The 25,127-nt window shown below is 47.7% G+C and overlaps 1 protein-coding gene across 2 annotated transcripts in view; it reads left to right on the plus strand.

The window, feature by feature from the left end:
* SUGP2 (SURP and G-patch domain containing 2) overlaps positions 1–14,306 on the plus strand; it is a 62,968-nt gene extending 48,662 nt beyond the window's left edge. The window contains exons 10-11 of one of the 2 annotated variants that reach the window (XR_013358026.1): positions 11,721–11,841; positions 13,855–14,306. The gene's annotated coding sequence lies outside the window, so the exon portion shown is untranslated. Of the gene's footprint in view, positions 1–11,720 lie in introns of both variants that reach the window. The other variant, XM_077859282.1, reaches the window with a different exon arrangement.
* Positions 14,307–25,127: the final 10,821 nt, after the last annotated feature.

Raw genomic sequence — 25,127 nt, forward strand, 5'->3', positions numbered from 1 at the left:
TTCAAGACTTGTCACTGGCTATTATGGGTTTGTTAGCACCCTGATTTGGGAGGAACAAGGGCTAGGGACCCTGTCCAGGCAGGAAGTGGCAAGTCCTGGCTGGGCCAACGACTATGATGATAGGGGTGGGGCAGATTCAAGAGGTTCTGGGTGTAGGGACAGCTGGGTAGCTCAGTGGTTGAGCATCTGGCTTCGGCTCAGGTCATGACCCCGGGATCCAGTACCGCATTGGGCTCCCCACAGGGAGCCTGCCTCTCCCTCTGCCTGTGTCTCTGCCATTCTCTCTGTGTCTCTCATGAATAAATAAATAAAATCTTAAAAAAAAAAAAAAGATGCTGGGGGTAGACTGAGTCAGCCTGGGATGTACAAATGTGAGTTGCTAAACCACCATTCTGAGCTATGAGCTATGGGCGCAGTGCCAGAAATAGCTCTTTGGGCTGCACAAGGTCAAGGAGCCGACCCCAAATGTTTGCAGCAGAAGCTCCTTGGGCCCTACGTTGCAGTATAGAGCCAACTTCTGGCTCTCTTACACTTCTGCTTGGAGGAGAAAGTGCAAGTCTTTCACTTGCTGCTGCCAACCACATCCTTCCCTCTTGCTATTGGGACTCGATTCTAGGTGTTTCCAGATTCTTCTAGGAGTTGTGATTCTTCTCCAATTTCTTGCGATTTGTCAACTCTCCCCTAAGGAACTTGAAAAAGCTTAAAAGCCCCACATGGGTAAAGGAGGAACATTCAGTTGTGTCTTAAAGTGTTCTGTCTTTTTGATATTTAGTTACTATGTAAAATAGAGGAGATTAGGAAAACCATACCTTCTTGCAGCAGGTTGCACTGATTTAATGGAAGGCTCTTGGGGCACAGTGGGTTTGGGGTCTGCCTTCAGCTCATGTCATGAACCCTGGGTCCTGGGATTGAGCCCCGCATTGGGCTCTTTGCTCAGTGGGGAGCTTGTTTCTCCCTCTCCTTCTGCCTGCCACTCCGCCTGCTGGTTCTCTCTCCCTATCTCTCTGTGTGTCAAATAAATAAATAAAATCTTAAAAAATAATGGAAGGATCTTGCATAAGGTGCTGTGCTCCTGAGGCTCTAAGCAGCTTCTCTGGGCACTGGTCTTACAAATGAGAAGTTAGAGACTCTGGGGGGCCAGGGGACAGCTTGGCCACGCCATGGTTCCCCCATGGGAGGCATCCTGGCCTGGACTGCCCTGACTCACCATAGGACACAGGATGCCACTGAGCCTCACGTTTGTTACCTGAGTGAAGAGAACTGTGCTCCAACTCAGTGACAGGATGCCCTGGGGGTCCACACCAAGCAGTATACCACGTGCTATTATTGTTGTTGTTACCTTTTACATTTTAATTTTATATTTTATTTTATTATTGCTTTTTAAAATTTTTGTTTGATAGTAAAATGTACGTAAAATGGGGGCACCTGGGTGGCTCAGCCGGTTAAGTGTCTGCCTTTGGCTCAGGTAGCGATTCCAGGGTCCTGGGAAGCTCAGCAAAAGCCTGCTTCTCCTTCTCTCTCTGCCTGCTGCTCCCCCTGCTTGTGCTCTCTCTGTCAAATAAATAAATAAATGAAATCTTAAAAAGGTATATACATATAACATAAAATTCACTATCTTAACCACATTTAAGGGTACATTTCAGTGGTATTAAGTATATTCACGTGGTTATACAAATCATCACCATCACCCATCCCCAGAACTTTTGCATCTTCCAAAACTGAAACTCTGTGTCCATTGAACACTAACTTCCACTTTCCCTTCCCCCGGCTCCCACCATTTCACTTTCTGTCTATAAATCTGACTGCTCCAGGGACCTCATGTAAGTGGAATCATCCAGTATTTGTCCTTTAGTGGCTGGTTTATTAATTCAGTGTAATGTCCTCAAGGTTCACCCATATCGATTCATCCAAATCAAAACTTTATTCCTTGGGCAGCCCGGATGGCTCAGCGGTTTAGTGCAACCTTCAGCCCAGGGTGTGATCCTGGAGACCCCGGATCAAGTCACACATCAGGCTCCCTGCATGGAGCCTGCTTCTCCCTCTGCCTGTGTCTCTGTCTCTCTCCCTCTCTCTCATAAATAATAAACAAAATCTTAAAAAAAAAACTTTATTCCTTTTGAAGGCTAATATTCTGCTGTATATACACACCACGTTTTGTTTATCCATTCATCCATAAATGGACACTTGGGTTGCCTTTACCTGTTGTCTATTGTAAATAATGCTGCCATGAACCCAGTGTACAAATATCTCTTTAAGTCCCTGTTGTCAGTTCTTTTGGGGATACACCCAGAAGTGGAGCTGCTGGATCATGTAATGATTCTGTTTAATTTTTCCAGTAACCACCAGACAGTTTTCCACAGCAGCTGCATCATTTTACATTTCACATTCCCCCAGCAGCACACAAGGGTTTCAATTTCTCCATATCCAAACACTTGTTTTCCCTTTGGTTTCATGATGACCACCCTAATGGGGATGAAGTGACATCCCACTGTGGCTTCGATTTGCATTTTCCTGATAACTAATGATGTCGAGCGTCTTTTCACACGCTTATTGGCCATTTGTATATTTTCTTTGACAAAAGTGTCCATTCAAATTCTTTGCCCATTGAGAAGTTGGCCTGTTTGTCTTGTTGCTGAACTGTATATATTCTGGATATTAATCTCTTATCAGATATATAATTTGCAAATATTTTCTCTCATTCTGTTGGTTGCCATTTTACTCAATTATTTCCTTTGATGTAGAAAAGGTCTTAGTTTTGTTAAATTCATATATATGTACATAATTTGTCTGTGCTTTTGGTGTTCATATCCAATGAACCATTGCCGAATTCAAAGCCTTGAAGCTTCTACCCTATGTTTTCTGAGTTTTAGTTCTTATGTTCAGGTAGGTCCATTTTGAGTTAATTTTTATTTTTCGGGGCAGCCCCGGTGGCGCAGCGGTTTGGCGCCGCCTGCAGCCTGGGGTGTGATCCTGGTGACCCGGGATGGAGTCCCACATCGGGCTCCCTGCATGGAGCCTGCTTCTCCCTCTGTCTGTGTCTCTGCCTCTCTCTCTCTGTGTCTATGAATAAATAAATAAAATCTTTTAAAAAATTTTTATTTTTCATTTCAAGTTAATTTTTGAACATGGTAAGGGTTCAACTTCATTTTATTTTATTATTTTTAATTCTTTTCCATATGAAGATTCAGTTTTCCCAGTACCATTTGTTGAAAAGACTCTTTTTCTCCCGAACTATACAGTCTTGGTATCTCTACCAAAAATCATTTAAGTAGGGATGCCTGGGTGGCTCAGCGGTTGAGCATCTGCCTTCCACTCAGAGCCTGATCCCAGGGTCTGGGATTGAGGCCCGCATCGAGCCCTGCATCAGGCTCCCTGTGAAGAGCCTGCTTTGTCCTCTCCCTATGTCTCTGCCTTTCTCTCTGTGTCTCATGAAAAAATAAAATATTTTTTAAAAAACTCCTTTAAATAAATAAATAAATATATATATAAATAAATAAATAAATAAATAAATAAATTAATTAATTAATTAAAAACTCCTTAAAGGGACACCTGGATGGCTCAGCAGTTGAGCGTCTGCCTTTGAATCAGGGCCTGATCCTGGGGTCCGAGATTAAGTCTCACATCAGGCTCCTGCAAAGGGCCCGCTTCTCCCTCTGTCTGTGTCTTTGCCCCCCGCCCCCCCCCCCCCCCCGCTCTCTCTCTCATAAATAAAGAACACGGGGCTCAATCCAAGGACCCTGGGATCATGACCTGAGCCACGAACTGAGCCACCCAGGTGCCTCTGTAGTAAGTTTTGAAATCAGGAAGTTTAAGTCCTCCAACTTTGTTCTTCTTTTTGAGAGTGTTTTCACTATGCGGGGCCACTTGATATATAGTTCATACAAGTTTTAGAATGGGTTTTTCTATTTCTGTGGAAAAAAAAAACAACATGTCATTGCGATTTTGATAGAGGTGGCATTGAATCTGTAGATCCCTTTGGGTAATACTATCATCTTAACAATATTAAAATTTCCAATCTATGAACTTGGGAGGTCTTTCCCACTATTTGTGTCTTCTTTAATTTCTTTCAGCAGCATTTTATAGTTTCCAGTATAGTCCTTCCCCTCTGTGGTTAAATTTACTCCTAAGTCTTTGATTCTTTTGAGGCTATTATAAATAGAATTAGTTTCTTAATTGCCTTTCTGGATTGTCATTGTTAGTGTATAGAAATGCAACTAATTTTACATATTGATCTTGTATCCTGTTACTTTGCTGAGTTTGTTTATTGGCTCTCCCAGGGTTTTGTTGTTGTTGTTGTTTATGTGGTGAAATCTCTGAGAGTTTCTACATTAACAGCATGTCATCTGTGAACAGAGATTTTACTTTTTCAACTTGGACTCCTTTTATTCTTTGTCTCGCCTAATTGCTCTGGAGAGGACTTTTAGAACTAAGCTGAATAGAATTGTGGAAAGTGGGCAAACTTGTTCTAGACTGAATGTGTCCCCCTAAAATTCGTATGTTGAAACCTTAGCCCTCAATGGGATGGTATGAGAAATTGAAGGATTTGGAAGGTGATGAGGTCATGAGGGTGGGGCCCCAAAGGAAGCTTATGAAGGAGCCCCCAAAGGGCTATCTTGACCTCTTTCTATCATAACGAGAAGGTGGCCATCCATACCCTTAAAGATTGTTATCACCAGAACCTGACCATGCTGGTCCCCTGATCTCAGAATTTCAACCTCCAGAACCATGAATAATAAATTTCTGCTTTTTAAAAAATCTATTCATGAGAGACAGAGAGAGAGAGGCAGAGACACAGGCAGGGGGAGAAGCAGGCTCCATGCAGGAGCCCGATGTGGGACTCGATCCCGGATCCCAGGATCACACCCTGAGCTGAAGGCAGGCACCCAACCACCCAGCCACCCAGGCATCCCTCAATTTCTGTTTTTTTATAAGTCACCCTGCCTATGCTACTTTGTTACAGCAACCTGAATGGGCTAAGACACTTGTCTGTTCCTGATCTCGGATCTCGAGGAAAAGCTTTCTGTCTTTCATCATTGAGTATGAGGTGACCTGTGAGTTTTGCTTTACAGCTTTATCATATTGAGAAAGTCCCTTTCTTTTACTTGTTGAATACTTTTTACCCTGAATGGGTGTTGGATTTGTCAGGCACTTTTTCTGCATCAATTGTGATGACCATGTGCTTTTTATCCTTTTAAGGTGGTGTATCACCTTGGTTGATTTTTGTACATGGATTAGTTTTGCCTTTCGTAGAATCTCAAATAAGTGGAAGGAGTTCTGCAACAATGACCATGAGGTACTTCATGGAAGTACAGGATCCCTTTTCGTGGCTGTACAGTATCTCCCAGAGTGCCTCAAGCACACTATCTCCATCCTCCCGTGGTGGGGCATTTTGAGTGGTTTCCAGCCAGGGTGACTGTTGGGCACATTTCTGGAAGTCACGTCCCAGCAGTGGAGTTGCTGATATGGGCACGGTCTCCTATGTGTGAGGACTGTTTTGATTCCCACTCACCCCTTGCTGCATCACTGTCATGTAGACAGTCACTTAACCAGACCCTCTGGGCTGGGACTAGGGGCTGTTCCCAGTTTCCCTCGATACTACGAACACAACTGGGTTGTGCATTGCTGAGCAGAACTTCAGCTGTCTCTCATGGAATGACAGTGTCAGAAGTATTTGATGCCACTGCCACCTGGTCTTCCCCGGGGGCAATCTCCAACAGCCAGTTCCACAGGGTGTCTGCAGGTTGATTCCCCTTCAAACCTTCCCTTTGGCCACAAAATTAAGAGCCACCAGAGCTCCAAATTGAGCCTGGATCAAATGAATATTCTGAACTTCCCCAGGAAAAAAAAAAAAAAAAAGATAGTTCTAGGGGTGCCTGGGAGGCTCATTCTGTTAAACATCTGCCTTTGGGTCAGGTCATGATCTCAGGGTTCTGGGATCAAGCCCCTCATCTGGCTCCCTGATGAGTGGGGAGTCTGCTTCTCCCTTTCCCTCTGCTGCTCTCCTGCTCCCACTTGTGGTTTCTCTCTCTCTCTCTCTCAAATAAATAAATAAATAAATAAATAAATAAATAAATAAATAAATAAAAAATTTAAAGGTAGTTCCAGGGGCACCTGGGTGACTCAATGGTTGAATGTCCACCTTTGGCTCGGGTCATGATTCCAGGTCCTGGGATCGAGTTCCGCATCAGGCTCCCTGGAGGGAGCCTGCTTCTTCCTCTGCTTGTGTCTCTGCCTCTCTCTCTGTGTCACTCATGTATAAATAAATAAAATATTTAAGAAAAAAAAGGTCGTTCCAGGAGCTCATGTTCACAAATATTATGGATGCCTCTGCCTTGTGCATGTCCCCAGGGCCCAGTAATTCTGGACCCATGAAAAGCTTCAGTCCTGAAGACTCCCCCTGGGGGAAGAGCAGAGCCAAACCCAGATACTCCCAGCCCCCCCGGGTCAGGGCTAGACTAGAGGGAGGAAATGAAGCTGAGGGACCCCAGAGTAGGGGGCTGGGCTCTGCCGGGGGGCGGGGGGGCGGTTAGAGGAGGCTTCTTGGGAAAAAGGCACTGGGTATTAAAGGATGAATAGGAGTTCAGCAGGTGGCAAGGTGGTACGAGTGACTCTGACAGAGGGAACCTGCAAGAGCATGACGCAGGAACATGGAGCAAACATGAGAAACCATAAGAGGTGGGCACACAGCGGCCAGGGACACTGCTCAGGAATCCTCTGCTGCGGAGTGACCCAGGGGGAAGCAGCTACAGCAGAAGCAGTGGCCATGCCTTCCTCCAGCTTCCACTTCAATGTCCTGCAAGAAACTTTCTCTTTAACCAGGATCCTTCTGCTGCAGTGGTAAAGTAAGCATCACCTCTGTGCCTCTTGAGAGCAATAATATGGCACCCACTGCATGCAGACCACATGTCAGCCTCTTGTCAGAGGCAGAAACAGCCACTCAGGGAGGTTCTCGTCTTTGGATTTGAACCCCAGGCTGCAGGGAGGGGTGACTCTGACCTGCCGCTGGGACCAGCTGGAGACATCCCTCCTGGATCCTGCATCACTTCATTTCATCGTCACCCCAACACAGGAAGGGGGTGGTGACAGAAAGAGCCTGATCGCCACATACTGAGCCTCTGAGAGAGCATTCATGCTCAAGGATCCACAGGGCTGGCGCCTCCAAGGAGTTGCAGAGCTCGTGACCCCCGCGTGCACCCATCCACTCCCAGGAGCTCAAATTGGGAGCGTGGCCGAAACCCACCCTCAAGACAGGTCCCTGCGAGAGGGTGCACCCAGGTTAACTGCCCCACCTCGAAGTTTTACATGACCACTTTCCCCTGATTATCAAAATGTTGGGCAATCTCCTGATGGAGAATCAAAGAAGCAGAAAAGAAAACAAATGAAAAAAGTCACAACCTCTCCCATAATCGCTCAGCACAGACATAATCTCTGTTGGTATTTTCATGCACTGCCTTCCAGCATCTATAAAAAGGTCTCATTATTTTGTTGTCGTTATCCAAGTAATGTGACTGTGTGACTATACTGGAGAAAAAGCAACTGATGAGATAAGCAGAAAGAAAAAATAAACAGAAATTAGTTTCCCAAACAAGAACTTTTAATACTTTCAATTATTTCTATTCCTTTGTACGCAACACTTCACGTCTACTTCAGACAATTTAGAAAATGCGGAATAGCCCAAAGCAGACCAGTTGCTTTTTTGTTCCTCCACCCAGAGACAAGCCCAGTTAAACTCTAGTTCTATGGTTTTCCAGACTACATATTCTCATGAGATGAAAGATAGCAAGCGGTTATGAACAAAGACTCTGGACACAGACAACTCAGGTTCAGATCCCAGCTCCTCCAACTGGCTGTGTGACTTTGGACAGGTAACTTCACCTCTCTGGGCCCCAGTTTTCCTGTCTCTACATAACAGGAAGGATGATAATCATGCTGACTTCCTCCAAGGGCATAGTGAAGATTAAGAAAATGCAGTTGCTGTGCCTAAGACATTTTTTTAAAACTTCTTTACTTCTTTCCTCTGCTTACAAAAATAAGATGTGAAGACCACATGCACACATGCACACATGTAGCAATACCTGATGTAGGAAGTGCAAGGCTGACAGTCCCACTCAGCAGAGCCCAGCCTGATCCCAGACGGAGCCATGGAACAGGAACAGCACCCTGAAGGTTGTCTAGCCTTAAGGCGAGGAGCTGGGCTAGTATATCCAAATCTGCCTTCCCAGGGTCTATTATTTCTCTTCATTTTACAGAGAAAGAAACTGAGGCCCAGAAAGGTGACTTGTCCAAGGACCAGACTTGATCCATGATGTGGATGAAAGGATCAAGTTATAAGGAAAAAAGGTAATTCTTTTTAAATTAATGAGAGAGAGAGCACTAGTGGGGAGAGGGAGAAGCAGACTCCCCACTAAGCAGAGAGCCTGACATGGGGCTCGATCCCAGGACCCTGGGATCATGACCTGAGGCGAAGGCAAAGGCTTAACTGATTGAGTCACCCAGGTGCCCCAAAAGGTAATTCTTTAAACAAATTTTCCTTTTGTTATTTTATTTTTAAAGATTTTATTTATTTATTCATGAGAGATACACAGAGAGAGACAGAGACACAGGCAGAGAGAGAAGCAGGCTCCATGCAGGGAGCCCGATATGGGACTCAATCCCGGGTCTCCAGGATCAGGCTCTGGGCTGAAGGCAGCGCTAAACCGCTGAGCCACCCGGGCTGCCCCTGTTACTTTATTTTAAATACAAAAATGAGGGGTGAGCAAAGTGGCTGAAAGTAGTCAAAAGATATAAATAAATAAATCCTGGGATGTAATGTCCAGCATGGTGATGATAGTTAATAATACTGTATTCTACACTTGAAAGTTGCTAAGAAAGTATATATCATAAAATTTCTCATCACAAGAAAAAATACCTTGTCTGTATGTGTAGTCATGGTTGTTAACTAGACTTATTAGGATGATCATTTCGCAATATACACAAATATTATATCCTGTGTACATCTGAAGCTAATGTAATATTACATGACAATTATATCTCAATAAAAAATAGTATGTGCACAGTGTGAAAAATTCAAATTTACAGAGTCCTGTGGAATAGAGAACTCTGACTATACCCTTTGGAGAGTAGTTTGACATGCATCCTGCCAGAAATAAATACATAGATGCAGAAATGTGAGTGTGTGTACACTCTTAATTTCACTAAAATATGATTCTACTCTATGTATTATCTGCAAATTGTTTCATTCACCAACTCTGTGTTGTGAATGTGTGTGTGCATCTATTCTCTTAGATCTACCTCATTTCTTTCCCTTAAATGGACCATCATAATCCCCCCTCCATTCACAGTTTTGGAATATTTTTTCAAATTTGTTGTGAAATGTAAATTTATATTTTTCTTTTTTTCTCTATTATTACAGTATGGCATATGCCCAGGAACATGCATAAAGTACACGAATCTTTTTTTTTTAAGATTTATTTATTTATTTATTTATTTATTTATTTATTTATTTATTTATGAGAGAGAATGAGAGTATGAGAGAGAGAGAGAGAGAGAGATCACGAGCAGGGAGGAAGGGTAGAGGGAGAAGCAGACTCCCTCCTGAGCAGGGAGCCCAATGGGGAACTCCATCACAGGACCACCAGGATCATGACCTGAGCAGAAGGCAGATGCTTAACTGACTGAGCCACCCAGGTGCCCTAAAGTGCACTAACCTTAGGTGTGGAATTTGGTTAATTTTTCATATGAGCTCATGTAACCACCACCCAGGTCAACCTGGAAGTTGCCCTGTGCCCCTCCCATACATCATCCAGTTCAAAATAACTATGTTCTACCTTTTTCGCAAAGGTTGTCCCCATTTTGCAAAATATCCATTGTTTTCTGTTATTTTCGATAGAGGATCTTAATCCCTCAGCACTGCAAGTTTTGTAGGGGTGTTTTGTTTTGTTTAAGTAAGTTCTGTACCCAAGATGGGGCTTGAGATCAAGAGTCTCATGTTCTACTGACTGAGCTAGCCAAGGACCCCTGCAAATCTCCCCCCTCCTCTTTTTAAAAAAGATTATTTATTTATTCATGAGAGACACAGAGAGAGAGAAAGAGAGACAGAGACACAGGCAGAGGGAGAAGCAGGCTCCATGCAGGGAGCCTGATGGGGACTCGACTCTGGGTCTCCAGGACCACACCCTGGGCTGAAGGCGGCGCTAAACCCCTGTGCCACTGGGGCTGCCCTCCCCTTTTCATTAAATGTTTTACTTTGAAATAATTCTGGATTTGTGTGCAGTTGTAAAAAGGAAGACAGAGAATTGAAAGCATGTGTCCACACAAAAACATATACGTGAATATTCATACCAGTGTTATTTAGAATAGTTAAAAGTAGAAGCGATCCAAATGTCTACCGACCGATGAATGGACAAGTAAAATGTGAACTATCTATGCAGCAGAATATTATTCAGCTACAAGGAAGGAATGAAATATTGAAACATGCTAAACATGGAGGAATCTTAAAAAACATGATGCTGGGATCCCTGGGTGGCGCAGCGGTTTGGCGCCTGCCTTTGGCCCAGGGCGCGATCCTGGAGACCCGGGATCGAATCCCACATCGGGCTCCCGGTGCATGGAGCCTGCTTCTCCCTCTGCCTGTGTCTCTGTGCCTCTCTCTCTCTCTGTGACTATCATAAATAAAAAAATAATAATAAAAAAAAAAAACATGATGCTGAGTGAAAGAAGTCAGACATAGAAGACTACATATTATATGAGTCCATTTATATGAAAAGTCCAAAACAGACAAATGTATAGAGATAGAGGGTAGATTAGTGGCTAGCCCGAGATTGTCGGGGGGGATGTGGAGAATGAGAAATGATAGCTAATGAGCATGCAGTTTCTGAGGGTGATGAAAATATTCTGGAATTAGACAATGGTGATCTTCGTAGAACTTTGTGAATATACTAAAAAACACTGAATTGAACGCTTTAAAAGGGTGAATTTTATGGTATATGAGTCATATCTCAATAGAACTGTTAAAAAAAACACAGAGAGATCTGGGGGTACCTTTCACGCACTTCCCCTGGTACTAACATCCTGCATGACTAGTATGTTATCATAACCAGGAAGTTGATATTCATACAATCAAGAGACCTTATTCAAATCTCTCTAGTTTTACATGCACTCATGTGTGTCTCATAGAATTTTAAAGAAATAATAATGGCAGTGGTTATGTGAGTTCTAACCACACAACAGGCTTACTGGATCCAATAGCACAGCAGCTCTGCAAGGTGGGAAACTCAGAGTGAGAAAGGGCTTTGCCTCAGGTTGAAATTTTGTATATGGCATGAGGTAGGGATCAAGGTCCGATTTATCCCACATAGATATCCAGTTGCCCCAGAACAAATTTTGAAAAGGCCATCCTTTAAAAAAGAGCTCACACAGGTAACCAGGGAAGGAAAAGGGATTTTTAAGCCAGATCCCTCTGACTCAATGCCTAATGCCACCGGAACAGTCTCCACATTCCCTCGGGGCCTGTCCTAACGGCCAGCCAGCTGAGCAAGCTTTGCTCTGTCAGCAAAATGCAATGACTTTCTAGAGCATTGCCAAAGGACGCAGGGTGGGGAGGCACAGGCCAGCTCTAACTCGCTTCCTTCCTGCAGGGACGATGAAACATCTCACTCTGCCTCCTGCCTACTCTGACCTCACCCATTTTTATTTTTTCCCTTTTCCTGCCTTCTTCCAAGGGGAAAGGTGGATGTCATGCCTGGTGTCCAATCCCCATGCAGAAGATTCAGCACGTCTTCACCAAGGGGAGGTTCAAGCTCATGCCCATGTCCAGCAGCTTCGTCCATAGGATTTGTGGATGTGAGGCCACCCTCAAGCCTGCCCAGTACCCTCCAAGTCTCCCCAAATCAAAGAGAGTCTTTGTCAAACACCCAGACTTCCAAGAGTCTCCCTAGGCTCCTCTCCTCCCTCAGCATCCTGAACATTTCCCACCCTGGCCAACTTCTCCCCTCCCCCCTCAAGCAGGCTGTCTCTCCCACAGAAGCTACTCCAGCTCATCTTTGGTCTGGGGATGGTCAGGGACCAGGAGGTGGTCCGCGGACCACAGTTGCTGTCTAATCAATGCTGAACAGAGCTGTAGTTACACTCTATGCCTCCTGCCACCACCCAGTCCCTTCTCCCTACAGCAGCCACAGGGAGCTTTTGAGAACTTGAAAAATACACCAAGTTTCTCCCTCACACAAAAGCTGCCTGTGGCTCCCATCATCCTAGAATGGAGCCCCCTTACTCCCTGCAGCCCTGGCAGGAGACCCAGCCCCTGCCCATCTCCCTGGCTTTCCCTCCTCCCTCTCCCCCTTGCTCACCCTGCTCCAGCCTCCACACCCTCCTTGGTGCTCCTCAAACATACCCAGCTCCTCTCCTCAAACATGCCCAACTCCTTTCCACCTCAGGACCTTTGCATATGCTGTGCCCTCCACCCGGGATGCCCTTCCCCGTGATCTCAGTGTGCTTGACTGGTTTCCGCTCTTTCAGATCTCAGTTTAAATGTCACTTCCTCAGAACAGCCCCCCACCCCATGATCTCCAGGCCACCTCCCATTTCCTGTTTGAGTCCCTTCTCAGTACACACTGCCACGTGATCTCTCCTTGTTTATATATTTGTCTTTTATGTTTATTATATCCCCCACCCCCAGCCCAGAACCTGCGATGTAATTACACCTCGATATGTATTTGTAGAATGGATGAATGAATGCAGGGACGGGTATGACTAGAACCGCCTTCTGCGGCTCAGCTAGTAGGGTGGACTGTTTATGCGTTCTCTGATTTGGAAGTGGGTACCTCTTGAAGCAGCCAGTAGGGATGGAGGGTGAGGACACAGCCCAGGCCCCCCACCGCTGGATTCAGCCCTGTGCTCACCTGGCATGGTGCCCCAGGTCAATGCCAGCCCCTGGAACCTCAGTCTCCTTCTTGGGATAGCAGGCATAATAGTCACTGTGACTTCTCCCGCCCTCCTCCTCCACCTGGTTCAGGCCAGGGCAGGGTCCAGGCACAGCAACCACTGCCATCACTGGGACAGTGGGGAGCCAGGAGGCCTGGGAGCCGCGGTTGTTGCCTAATCAATGCTGAAGGGAGTCATAGTTACACTCCAGACCTCCTTTTGGGTCTTAGTTTATGGAACTCCTACTGCTTCTCCACCTAGGCAGCGAGGGTGGGGGGCGGTTCTTCATCTTTCTGGTCTTCCCGGAACCCCTAGATTTGGGAGAAGATAGGGAGTTGGGGCCTTGGGGATCCCCACCCCCATCTCACCCCAGTGAGGGAACATCCACAGTACACTGAGCTTCATGGCAGCCCAGATGGGGAAACTGAGACTCAGACATGCTTCCTTACCTCCAGCCCTGAGGAGGGAGATGCTGAAAAGGTCTTTCTGCAATGTCTCTCTGGGCCTCTGCAGTAGAGGCTGAGGATGGGCCCCAGGGGGGCTGAAGCTCAGGGAAGTGGCTTTGTCCATCCAGAGGCACAGAGTGGGGAAGGACAAAGCCAGTGTCCTCCTGAGACAAGGAGGTCCAGACAGCTGACTATATGCAATGCAGGATGACAGCAAAAGCCACTAAACAGTCCTGCTCCCGAATGCTGATGAGTGCCAGGCACACATGGGCCCAGACTGTAGAAAAGTGAGATGATTCTGAGCACCTTGTATCAGACAGCCAGGAAATCCCTCCCTCCCTCCCTTCCTCCTTCCTTTGAACATCAACACAAACTCATAGATTGTTAACACGTCTGATGTGCTTCAACCCCATGGGTCCTTGTTCTCATTCTTACTTACTTATCCCATATTTAGCTTGTAGGCAACCCTCCGTGTTTGCTCCTTTGACAGGACCTCGATGATGTTTAGAAGCTTCCTTGCTTCCCGGTCTCATAATATACATCTGGCTCTTCTGGCCCATCTCCTGCCCAGATACGAAGCCGGAGCTGTACTTTCCCCAGGAGCCCTGGCTCTTTTGTGGGAAGTGAGACCAGAGTTGGCAGGAAGGGGCTCATTGCTGCAGGTCTGGTCACCGTTTCTAGGCCTTTTCAGTGGACTGAGCCAAAGCATGCCTTTTCTTTTTAGAAGATAATGCATTCTGTGTTCCTACTGATTTTCCCATTCAATTATTTAGGATTGGGATGCCTGGGTGGCTCAGGGGTTGAGTGTCTGCCTTCGGCTCAGGGCATGAGCCTGGGGTCCATTCAGCTCTCTGAGAGTAGCCTGCTTCTCCCTTCGTCTATGACTCTGTCTCTCTCTGTGTGTCTCTCATGAATAAATAAATAAAATCTTAAAAAAAATGATTTAGGGTTGCAGAATTTTATTTAACTTCCTTGCTTTTATATGTGTACATCTTTCCTCTAACATTGAAAATCTTAAAAAAAAAAAAGAAGAAGAAAAAAAGAAAAAAAAAGAAAATCTTGGTTGCTAACATTAACAAAATTACTTATTTGCTTTATCAAAAAATGTAACAAATAGTTTCAGGATAGCAACACCAATATTATTACTAACACTACGAATATCAAAAGCAATTTAAGATTTCTTTGTGATTCTGTTTGTCCTTGGAATGTACTGTGTACCACGTGCTGTGTTCAGATGACTGAAGTGATCTGAAGTAATTCCTGTTTGTGGCATTAAACCACCAACTCAAAACCAGAGTTAGTTTCATTTGTCTCATTGTGATTTCAAGATTTTGTTTTGTTGTTGTTGTTTTTGTGTGTGTCTCTCTTTCATTTAATTTTGTTTTATAACCATACAAAACATTGACATGATCCCAAAGTTGCATTTACAAAACAAAGTAAACTCAGAGAAACCAGCTTTTAGACTGTCACTTTCATCCTGTTTCTTACTTTTAATTTTTGAGAATTCTCTTCCTATTTAAAATATAAGCGGGATCCCTGGGTGGCGCAGCGGTTTGGCGCCTGCCCTTGGCCCAGGGCGCGATCCTGGAGACCCGGGATCGAATCCCACATCGGGCTCCCGGTGCATGGAGCCTGCTTCTCCCTCTGCCTGTGTCTCTGCCTCTCTCTCTCTCTCTCTCTCTGTATGACTATCATAAATAAATAAAAAATATATAAAAAAAAATATAAGCAATAAATGATAACATATTCTGTGCACTGTTTCCTACTTTGCACTTTATAACATACTGAAGCATTACTCTGGTTGCTTCTTACAGTTGCGAACTCCACTGGGTGGACGTATGGGTCGTTCACCCCATCATCCCCTCTAGGTTGTTTACAGCTTTTGTTATTGCCAAGCATTTCACCCACATCTCTTTGGGAAAGATCCTTAGAAGTAGAGTTGCTGGTTCAAAGGGTAAATGGGGGCACCTGGGTGGCTCAGTTGGTTAAGCGCCTGCTTAACTCCAGGGTCCTGGGACCTAGTCCCACGCGGGGATTCCTTGCTTAGCAGGGAATCTGCTTCTCCCTCTCCCTCTGCCCTGCTTGTACTCTCTCATTCTCCTTCTCTCTCAAAAATCTTAAAAAAAAAAAAAAGAGTAAATGAACATGTAGATTTGTTACATACTTTCACATTCCCCTCCATCACCATGCCATTATACTATTTTACATTCCTAGCAGCAACAAATGATTTCTCTGCAGTCTCACCAAGAACGTAGGGTCATACTTCTACCTCCATGTATCTTTTTTTTTTTTTCAAATAAAATGGAAATTTAATTTCTTTCTTGTAAGAGTTCAGAGGTAGATCGTCCAGGGCAGGCATGGTGACTGTTCCACCAAGTCCTCTGAGATTCAGGATCCTTCCATCTTGACCTCCATGCCCAATGTCTCTGGGCTCAAGGTGGCTGCTTCAGCTCCAGCCATCATATTTGCATTCCAGGTAGCAAGAAGGAAGAAGGGATAGAGAAGGTGCAAAGAAGTGCCCTCTGTGTAATATTAATTTGCATTTCTCGTTAGAGCACATTTTCAAGGCAATTACATTTATTTACTGTGATTTCTTGCCCTTTTGTGTCTACAAAAGGGTAGTTGATTTCCTTTTTTTTTTTTTGGAAACTATGTATTGGATATGTTAACTTTGTAATATAAGTTGCAACTATTTTTCCCACTTCATCATCTATCATTTTACATTGATAATGATGTATGTTGACAGACAAGACTTTTTGTTCTGTTTTACATATTCACAGATACATACATCCCTTCCCTTTTACTTCTGGGCTCTGAATTACCATTAGGGAAGCTCTCCTCTTTCCCAAGCAGTAAAGAAGGGCACACACATTGTCTTCTAGTGTTTGTGAGGTGTGTGTTTACAAGTACATCTCTGATCCATTAGGAGTTATCCCACTATACCTGGTGAAGTATGGACCCAACTTTATACATTTTTGTATTACTCTCCAGTTGACTCAACATCCTTTTTCGTCTCATAGATTTGAAACTGCGTAGAGGGAGCTACTTTGGCCAGGGTGGCAGGCAGCATTTGAGCTGAGTGACCTGAAGGAACAGCCAGTCAGGAGGAAGAGCTGAGGAAAGGAACTTCAGGCAGCGGGATCAGCATGTGCAAAGGTCCTGAGGTGGGAATGTTGCCCTGTGCGAGGACAAACAGCGACGCTTGTGGTGAATGAGGGAGAGTGGAGGGAAGAAAGGTTGGGGAGGAGAGTTGTCTGACTTTACTCTGAAGCCTCCAAGATGCAGAGAAGCGTCCAGCTCTGGTACACATAAGGTCCCCTCTGGCTCGGGTATGGCGCGTGGCATTTGTCAGATGTAGAGACATAGGCTTAGAGCTGCCGGGGAGAATGGAGCGCAGACAGGGGATGAGGATCGTGACCTCATTTCCCTGAAGAGGAGCTTAGGCCAGCGGCCTCCTCCCCTCTCCTAGTGCGTGGACCGCGTGGGCCGGCAGCCTCGTCTACACCTGTTCCCTGGAGTTGTCGGAGGGGACACCTCAATCCGTGCACTATCACCCTCAGTCAGCTCCCCGAATCTGGCCGCCAGTTTTTGCTCAATCCCATAAACGTCCTCCGCCCCGCCCAGGCCCCTCCCAGGCCAGCCTTCTCACCCCGCAGGTGCACCTCCACCTAACCCCGCCCACCAGAGGTCAAGCCCCGTCCCCCGCCCCGTCCTGAGGCTCCGCCTACCTGGTGGGAGTAGCCCTGCACCACCAGGTGCAACCTGGCCACCCGCCCCTGGAATCTAGACTCCAACTGCGGGCCTCAGCACCCGTGTGCCGCGTCTAGCCACCGCACCCTCCCAAGCCCCCCAGGCGCCCTGAGTTCAAGTCCACTCCTCGCTGCCCTCAGCTGTGTGGCCCCCGGCACCCCGCCAGTCTTTGTGCCTCACCTTTCTCTGCAGCTGAACGTTCTTGTTTGTGACCTCAGGTGTGTCACTTCGCCTCTCTGAACCTCAGCTTACCCCTCTATACAATGGGTGTGGATCCAACACCCCCTCTTCAAAACCCTGCCCTCCTTTCCAAGCTGTGGGAGCTTTGGCAAGCCCCTTGACTGCTTTTTGCCTCAGTTTGCTCACTTATAGTGGGCCGTTGGAAAGGCGAACTTTCGGCATGCAGGTTGGACGCCCAGCGTACAGCAGGGACTCAATGTTTGAGGTTATTGGCTCAGTTGGTCCAGGAGAGGAGATGCAGAATCAGGGGGTGGTTGAGGGAGCTGGCTGAGGGAGAAGCCAGTAGGCTGAGGTTACAGGGCAGCACGGAACCTCAGTTTCTTTGTCTGCAAAATGGGTCTGCAAGATTGTAGTGAGGTCAAAAGGGGATTCACCCAGGGGGGCTTGGTGACAGAATAGGTGCTTTACAAATGAGGGTTTTCCCTCTGGTGGTGTCAACAACAGCCATCCCCAGCTGATCCACCCTTACTCTAGAAACATTTCTTACTGGCCACCGCCTCAAGCAGACCTAAGGTATTCCAGGGGTCAGGAGGCTGGCATGTGCTTGGCACTTTTAAGGACAAGATTTTTGAGCCTGGCTGGAGTGGGAATGAGCTGAGAGGGTCAGGCACTGGGCAGCTACAGCTGGGGAGGTGTGTGGGCAGGAGAAGAGCAGGATCCTTCTCCAATGGGCCAGCCTGAGCTGGGTGGGAGGGGAAAGTGTGGCCAACCAGCAGTTTAATGAGGTGTGTGGCAGAGGAAGGGGCTGAGACGCCAACCCTGGGCACTGAGTCCTGGCCTGGAGTGGGCCTGGCTCTCCTCACATCTGCCCCTGCAGACACCCCACCGCCAACTCACATTCCAAGGCCCGCACAAACTGGGGCTTTGGGTGGAATTAAGAGGATGGAGAGGGTCTGGAGTCAGATGGGTGTTCAAACCCAGAATACTGCCCCTGCTTCTCCTTTCCCAGGGGGCTGTGGCCATCACAGTCCTTGGGCTCAGTTTCTGCATCTGTGACAAGTGGATGATAGTGTGAGCTTGGGAGGTTGAAATGCCCCTGAGCTGGGGGGTGGGGAGGTCTGGCTAGGCTTGTGTGCAAGGCCTGGGGAGGGGGTCTTCTTGAAACGGCTGCAGAAAGAATGAGCAAATCCAGTGCATGTGCCATTCAATTGGGTCACCATTGCCTTAGTTGGGACCCCCAGAAGGTGACCCTGGGAAGCCCTGGTGCAGGTTGGGGGCATAAGACAGAGAGGGAGGGAGCCCTGCGCGTGATGCTAGGCAACAGGGGATCAGTCCCACCGAGGACCCCATCAGGAGACAGCACAGAGTACATGTGACAGAGTGGTCCCACCCCAGGGATGATGTGGCAGTTCTGCCAGCCCCACAGGTGGGCAAGGTGGGCTAAGGCCAGAGCAGTGGCGTTAGGAACTGGGCAGGTCCTAGGGGGACGGAAGAAACCCCGCCAGCAGTTACTCTTCACACCTCATCTCAGTGAATCCTCGCCCGATCCTTGAGCCTGGCGTCAATGCCCTCTTACGTAGCCAGAGTAACTGAGGCCCAGGGAGGGTGTGCACCTGCCCCTGTCACACAGCAGCACAGGGCAGACCCAAGATCCCCCCAGGGTCTGTGTGGGACAGGCTGGCGCTCAGCAAAGCCTGGAGCACTAGCCCACCTCTGTGTCCTACCCCCAGACATTAGGTACCTGCCCAAGACCCATGGTCATTAGGGAAGAGGCCCCGGGATTCCCAGGCCATAGATTCCATGGAGCTGACTTTCCAGAAAGAGAGACCACCCCTCCATGGTCATCAGCTTGACCCATAAAAAGTCTCTCCCTCAGTACAACATATCCCTTCGGCCCTGAACACATCCCGAGTCCACCTGCTTTTACCTGGTGCTGCCCCAGTCTCCTCCCAGAAGCCCCCAGCCCTGCCTCCAGCCCTCTCGTGCCTCCCTAATTCTGCCTAAGGGGGCTTCTCCAAATCTCCTGTGATCCTCCAGCCCAATGGGAATAAAACTCAAAGTCCCCACCAAGACCCTGCCCCACTTGGCCCCCTCCCAATGCCTCCATCTACAAGTGAGCTCAGGCTACTCTTTGCCTCCCTCTGTTCACACTGCCAGGTACATCATTCCCACCGTTGGGCCTTTGCATATACAATGTCCTCTACAGGAACACCTTCTCCTGTATCTTCCCCTGTCACTGAATTCCTCCATCCCTTAGCTCAAGCCACCTTCTAGAAGCCTTTCCGAACTCCCCCAGCCCAGGTCTGGCTCCTTGATATAAGCTCTCATAGAACAAATTCTTTTCCTTTCAAATAGCTCTGTTCATACTTAGACATTCATTTCTCTGACTATACCTTCTGCACTGGGTCATTGCACCATGAGGACAGGCCCAGGTCTCTTCTTGTTCCCAGTAGTATCCCAGGCTCAGCCCAGGGTTGCCACACAGTAGGACTCAATGAATGCTGAATAAACCTCTCCCATCACCTCACCCTCCCCGCCCAGTCCAGGACTTCCCTTCTCCATTCTTTCCTACAGCAAACAGGTATTAAGTGTGTGCCCCATGTGATCCACAGGACTGCAGGCTGGGAAAGGACCCAGCATCTGGGTCCTGAAGTTCCCTGAATGTCCCTCTTTCAGTGCCACATGTCCCCAGAGTATCCCTGGTCTCAGGCCATCCTCCTTACCTACTCTAGGCCCCTGAGCCTGAAACCAGGGAGGGCCCCTGATGCCTCTCACTCCCAAACACACATTCACACAGGTCCCTGGTCCTGACAATTCTCCCTTCTCAACTTTTCAGCTCATCCCGTTTGCTGTCCCCACGGCCCCCACGTTCCCACCCAGACCTCACCTGGACTCCTCCCTAGACCCCGAGTCTGGCTCACCCCAGAGGTTCATGCCTGGCCCACCTCCCCTACTCATACCCCTTCATGGCTCCCCAGCACCATTGGGTGCTAGAAGGAGGACCCTGTTGCAGCCATGCCCGCCAGGAGGCCCTGACGTAGTGTGCAGAACCCACTGGAAGCCAGGAGTCCTGGGAGGAAGCCAGAGAAGAGGCTGTGCCTGAGACCCTTCCCTACTGCTCCGGGGCCCCTACCTACTGCCTCCCCCTGGCCCAGCCCCCTGGCCGGGCTGCCAGGTACATGCAGCCCTGTCCCCTAGTCCTGGCCAGCCCACTGGGGCAGAAGCCAAGGGCATCTCTCACTCCCATTTCACAGGAGAGGGAACCACTGTCCTATAAACCCACAAAGGTAATGACAATTGATGTATCAAGTAGCCTCAAAGCAAGGAATGTCCTGTCTGTTTCAAGAGAAGCCACCGAGTGGCCTCAAAGGCTGAGCAGTTTTGCAAGACGGGAAGGAGAATGGGTATTCCAAGTGGAGGGACTGCATAGACAAAGGTGTGGTTGTCAGAAGGGGTGGGGTGGATTTTGAGGTCTGCACCTGACCTGGTGTCACTGCACTGTAGGGAGCAGCGGGAGAGAAGCCTGAGCTGGGTCACAGGGGTTTTGATGCCTATAAGAACCATAACCGTATCCAGTGTTTATTGAGCACCTACTGCATGCAGGCTGTCTGGCGCTAAGTCCCGTTTATATATGATGACTTCTCACGCTGCCATTGGATGACTGTGCTCACTCCCATTTTTCACACAAGCAACCCAAGGCTGAAAACACACAGTCCCCACAGCTTGTGAGGGCAGGATGGAGACAGGACTAGGGCCCTCACAGGACTAAAGAGTTTCCTCTTTGTTTAGGGGTGATTAGCTCAGAGAGTCCAGGAGGGAAGCATGTCTGGCTGTTCCCTGGCTGGTAGGTAGACATACAACAGTGAGACACCTTAGCTACTTCCATACAAGTCCCCCCCAGGGGCTTAGGCTGGCTTGTTTGTTTTTATTTTTTATTCATTTATTTTGGTTTTTGGTTCTGTTTTGTTTTGTTTTTTAAAAAGCTCTGTCCTTGGGGCACCCGGGTGGCTCAGCCGGTTAAGCATCTGCCTTCTGCTCAGGTCATAATCCCAGAGTCCTGGGATCAAGTCCCGCATCGGGCTCCCTGCTCAGTGGGGAGTCTGCTTCTCCCTCTCCCTCTGCCACTCCCCCTGCTTATATGCCCTCTCTCTCAAATAAATAAATAAAATCTTAAAAAGAAAAAAAAGCTCTGTGCATAAAGTGTTAATGCTGACCAGAAAATGCAACCAAGGGGGCCCCAGGGCTTGGGCTTTATGTTTGGAGACAATGACAGATGTCACCTCAAGCTCAGGGAGAGGATGACCCTTTCCCTCTGGCCAGTGCCCCCTGCCAAGCCATCCTGCTCAGCCACTCAAGACCCAAAGGTCCCTCCCTAGGACCAGAGCCCCCTGTCTGTCACCTCCCAGGATATCTTCTTTCCCTTACCTTTGGGAGTAACTCTTTGGAAAAGTTTCTGTCCGCCTCCCACACTCTGTGTGATTAAATGCACACGATTCATTTGCCCTCCAGCTGTTTGTAAAATAGACATTTCAGGGAAATGCACACAAGCAGAGAGAGGTGAGGAACTGTGTGCTCCACCTCCACCCCCTGGAGCCCCACACTTTGGTTGTCTTTTTCTGGATGGATTTTGCTCTTCCTTGCCTGGCCCTGGTCCCACTCTTTGCTGTAGATTGTACCTTGCCTTTTTCCTGGACATGACAGCAATAATTGGACTGTGACTATTGTTTCATAAACATGTATTTATTCAGCAAATTTTTACTGAGGACCTACTCTATGCCCCCAGCAAGGCTACTGAATGAGTGAATAAATACACGAATGAATCAATGCCAGGGAGTGGTGGGAGTCATGAGGACAATAAGCAGACACATGGAACGTGCTAGAAGATGTATGCGGGGTTGGGTATGGTAATAAGTGGAGGCTTCTGGAGTAGGTGGCATTGGAGCAGAGTTTGGGGGACTTTCTGGAAGACAGAGATGCCAGGTTGGGGCCTCTGATTTGTTTTTGGTTTTGGTTTTTTTTTAGGCAAAATTCACATAAAATAAAAATGACTACTTTTAAGTAGAATTCTGTGGCATATAGTGTATTCACAGTGTCATGCAACCACCACCTCTATCCAGTTCCAGAACTTTTTCTCTCTCCTAGAAGAAACTCTGTACCTATTAACCAGTCACTCCCTATTCCTTCCTTGGGGGTCTCTGATTTCATTTCATTATTTTTTAAGGTTTTATTTATCAAAAAAAATATTTTATTTATCCATTCAAGAGAGACACAAGCAGAGAGGCAGAGACAGAAGCAGGCTCCCTGCAATGCAGGACTCAGTGCTGGGACCTCAGGATCACTCCCCAAGCCAAAGGCAGACACTCAACTACTGAGCCACCCAGGTGTCCTGGGAGTCTCTTATTTTAATCCACATCACATTTTCCAAAGGAAACATCTCTAGTATTTATTAGTAAATGTCAGATGTTCAAGGAAATGGACACACTCACCCACTGCTGCCAGGAACAGATTGAGATATGGGTACATGGTATGGAAAGCAGTGTGGCCCTAAGCATCTGTTAAAAGCCTTAGGACACCTGGGTGACTCAGAGGTTTGGTGCCTGGCTTTGGCCCAGGGCCTGATCCTGGAGTCCCGGGATCGAATCCCACATCAGGCTCCCTGAATGGAGCCTGCTTCTCCCTCTGCCTGTGTCTCTGCCTCTCTCTCTCTCTCTCTCTCTCTCTGTGCCTCTCATGAATAAATAAATAAAATCTTTTTTAAAAGCCTTGAAAATATGATTCTACTTTTAAAAAGTTTTATTTATTTGTTTGTTTGTTTATTTGAAAGAGAATATGCATGCCAGTAAGGGGGAGCGGGGAGGTTGGGGGGGCCGGTAGGGAGAGGGAGAGAGACTCTCGAACAGACTCAGTTGAGAGCAGAGCCCAACCTGGGTCTTGATCTCACGACCCTGAGATCATGGACCAGAGTTGCAAGAATCGATCAGTTAACCAACTGAGCCACTCAGGCGCCCCTAATTCTACTTTTAAGGCTGTCCCCAAAAGCCATCCCTGCAGGAAGCAACCTAGAACCCCAACCATGGGGGATCCATTTAATAAATCACGGAAGAGCCCCAGATGGACCACAGTGAAGTCTGTCAACACAAGAGGGTAGATTGGTGTCGATCAGTGTGAAACATGGCACTGACAAATCATGTGTACACTAGGAGTCCACTGTGGCCGAAAAAAGGAAAAAACTGAGAGTGAAATAAGCCATCATGTTCATAACAATGATTTCTGGGTGTTGCTTTTATTGTAAAAATTTCAGTCAACAGTTTGTTACAGAGTGTGTGTCAGCCCAGGTCGAGGGCAGGGACCGCGTCTCAGTTGAGTTTCTTTTGCCAGTGGTTTTTAAACTTACCAGTGAGTACCAGGCACATCATCAAGTGCATAACAAAGATTCATTCAGAAGAGTAAAGGCTATGACAAGGGAACTATTTAGATTATTTACATTATGTTTGTATTTTCTGAAACTGCTTTTACCCTGAGCATATATTACTTTGGCCATCGGAAAATAGGTAAAGATGCTTCTGTTAGGAGATGTATGGGTGACTGTCCCATGCCCTCCCTGCACCCCCACCCCCAGCATGGCTCTCTACCTTCCCAGTCACCCCTCCTTTCCTGCAGCCTGGCTTCTCCTGGCTTCTCGGCAAGAGTGGGGCCTGGGGTGGGTCTGGGTGTAAAGTGTAAAGATGAGATGGAGGGGCACCTGGGTGGCTCAGTGGTTGAGCATCTGCCTTTGGCTCAGGGAGTGATCCTAGGGTCCTGGGATCAAGTCCTGCATCGGGCTCCCTCTGCCTGTGTCTCTGCCTCTCTCTCTGTGTCATGAATAAATGAATAAAATCTTAAAAAAAAAAAAAAAGAAGATGAGATGGAGAGATTTCCAGATGAAGGAACCAAGACTCAGAGAAGTAAAGTAGCCTATCCAATGTCACAGTGTGTAAATGTCAGGGTTAAGCTGTCTGCTCTCAGCTCCTTACTGTTTCTTAAGGTGGATGCAGGTCAAGCCCGGATTCTTTCCTTCCCTGTGGCCTTTTTATTTGGCTGCTATGCCAGTGGCTTTATTACTGAGGAGGGAGATTGCACCCCACATGGAAGCCTGTTTGATTCCTCAACAAGCTTTCGGCAGATCACTGGTCTTCTCCTCCGTCCCCACCTTCCACTGGGTTTACTGAGACCCCACGAAGCCTCAGCCCCAGACTCTCAAAGAGCCCCCAGTCTGGGAACACCAAGTCAGACAATTCACTCTCAGCTCCACTGGATCTAGGCATGAGCCAGGTGCTCTGTCTGAAAAGTCTGGAGGGCTGCACAGAGGAGGCGACACAGAGTGGGGGCTTGAAGAATGAGTGTACTGGACTGAGAAAAGCTGTGCAGACGCATGGGTGGGGAAGCTGGAGGTGAATCATGGATGATGCCTGCACCTGTGGGAGGGTGGGCAGGAGGGGGTATGGGCCGCAGGGTGAATGGGTGGGAGAGTGGGTGGTGAATGGGTGAATGGATGGCTGGGTGGGCGGGTGGACAAATAGATTTGAGGGTGGAGAGGAGAGGAGAGGCCTTGGGCTCTGCACTCCGTGAGCACTCCACCACCACCTCCCTCCCAGAGACCTCAATGTAGAATGTCACAGTGGTGGCCGGCCACAGCGCCGCCTGCACTGCAGCCACTTCTCCCACCCGGCCCCTGCAGGTGGCTCTTGGTGGTCCAGCCCCTTCAGCTACGTGACTCCTGGACACCTGCTCTTGGCCCAGCCTGATGTTGCTCAACACCACGGAGACCGAGGCTGGGCCCTACAACTGCCAGCA

This window comes from Canis aureus, chromosome 19, assembly GCF_053574225.1.
Source record: "Canis aureus isolate CA01 chromosome 19, VMU_Caureus_v.1.0, whole genome shotgun sequence".
Classification (NCBI taxonomy): Eukaryota; Metazoa; Chordata; class Mammalia; order Carnivora; family Canidae; genus Canis; species Canis aureus.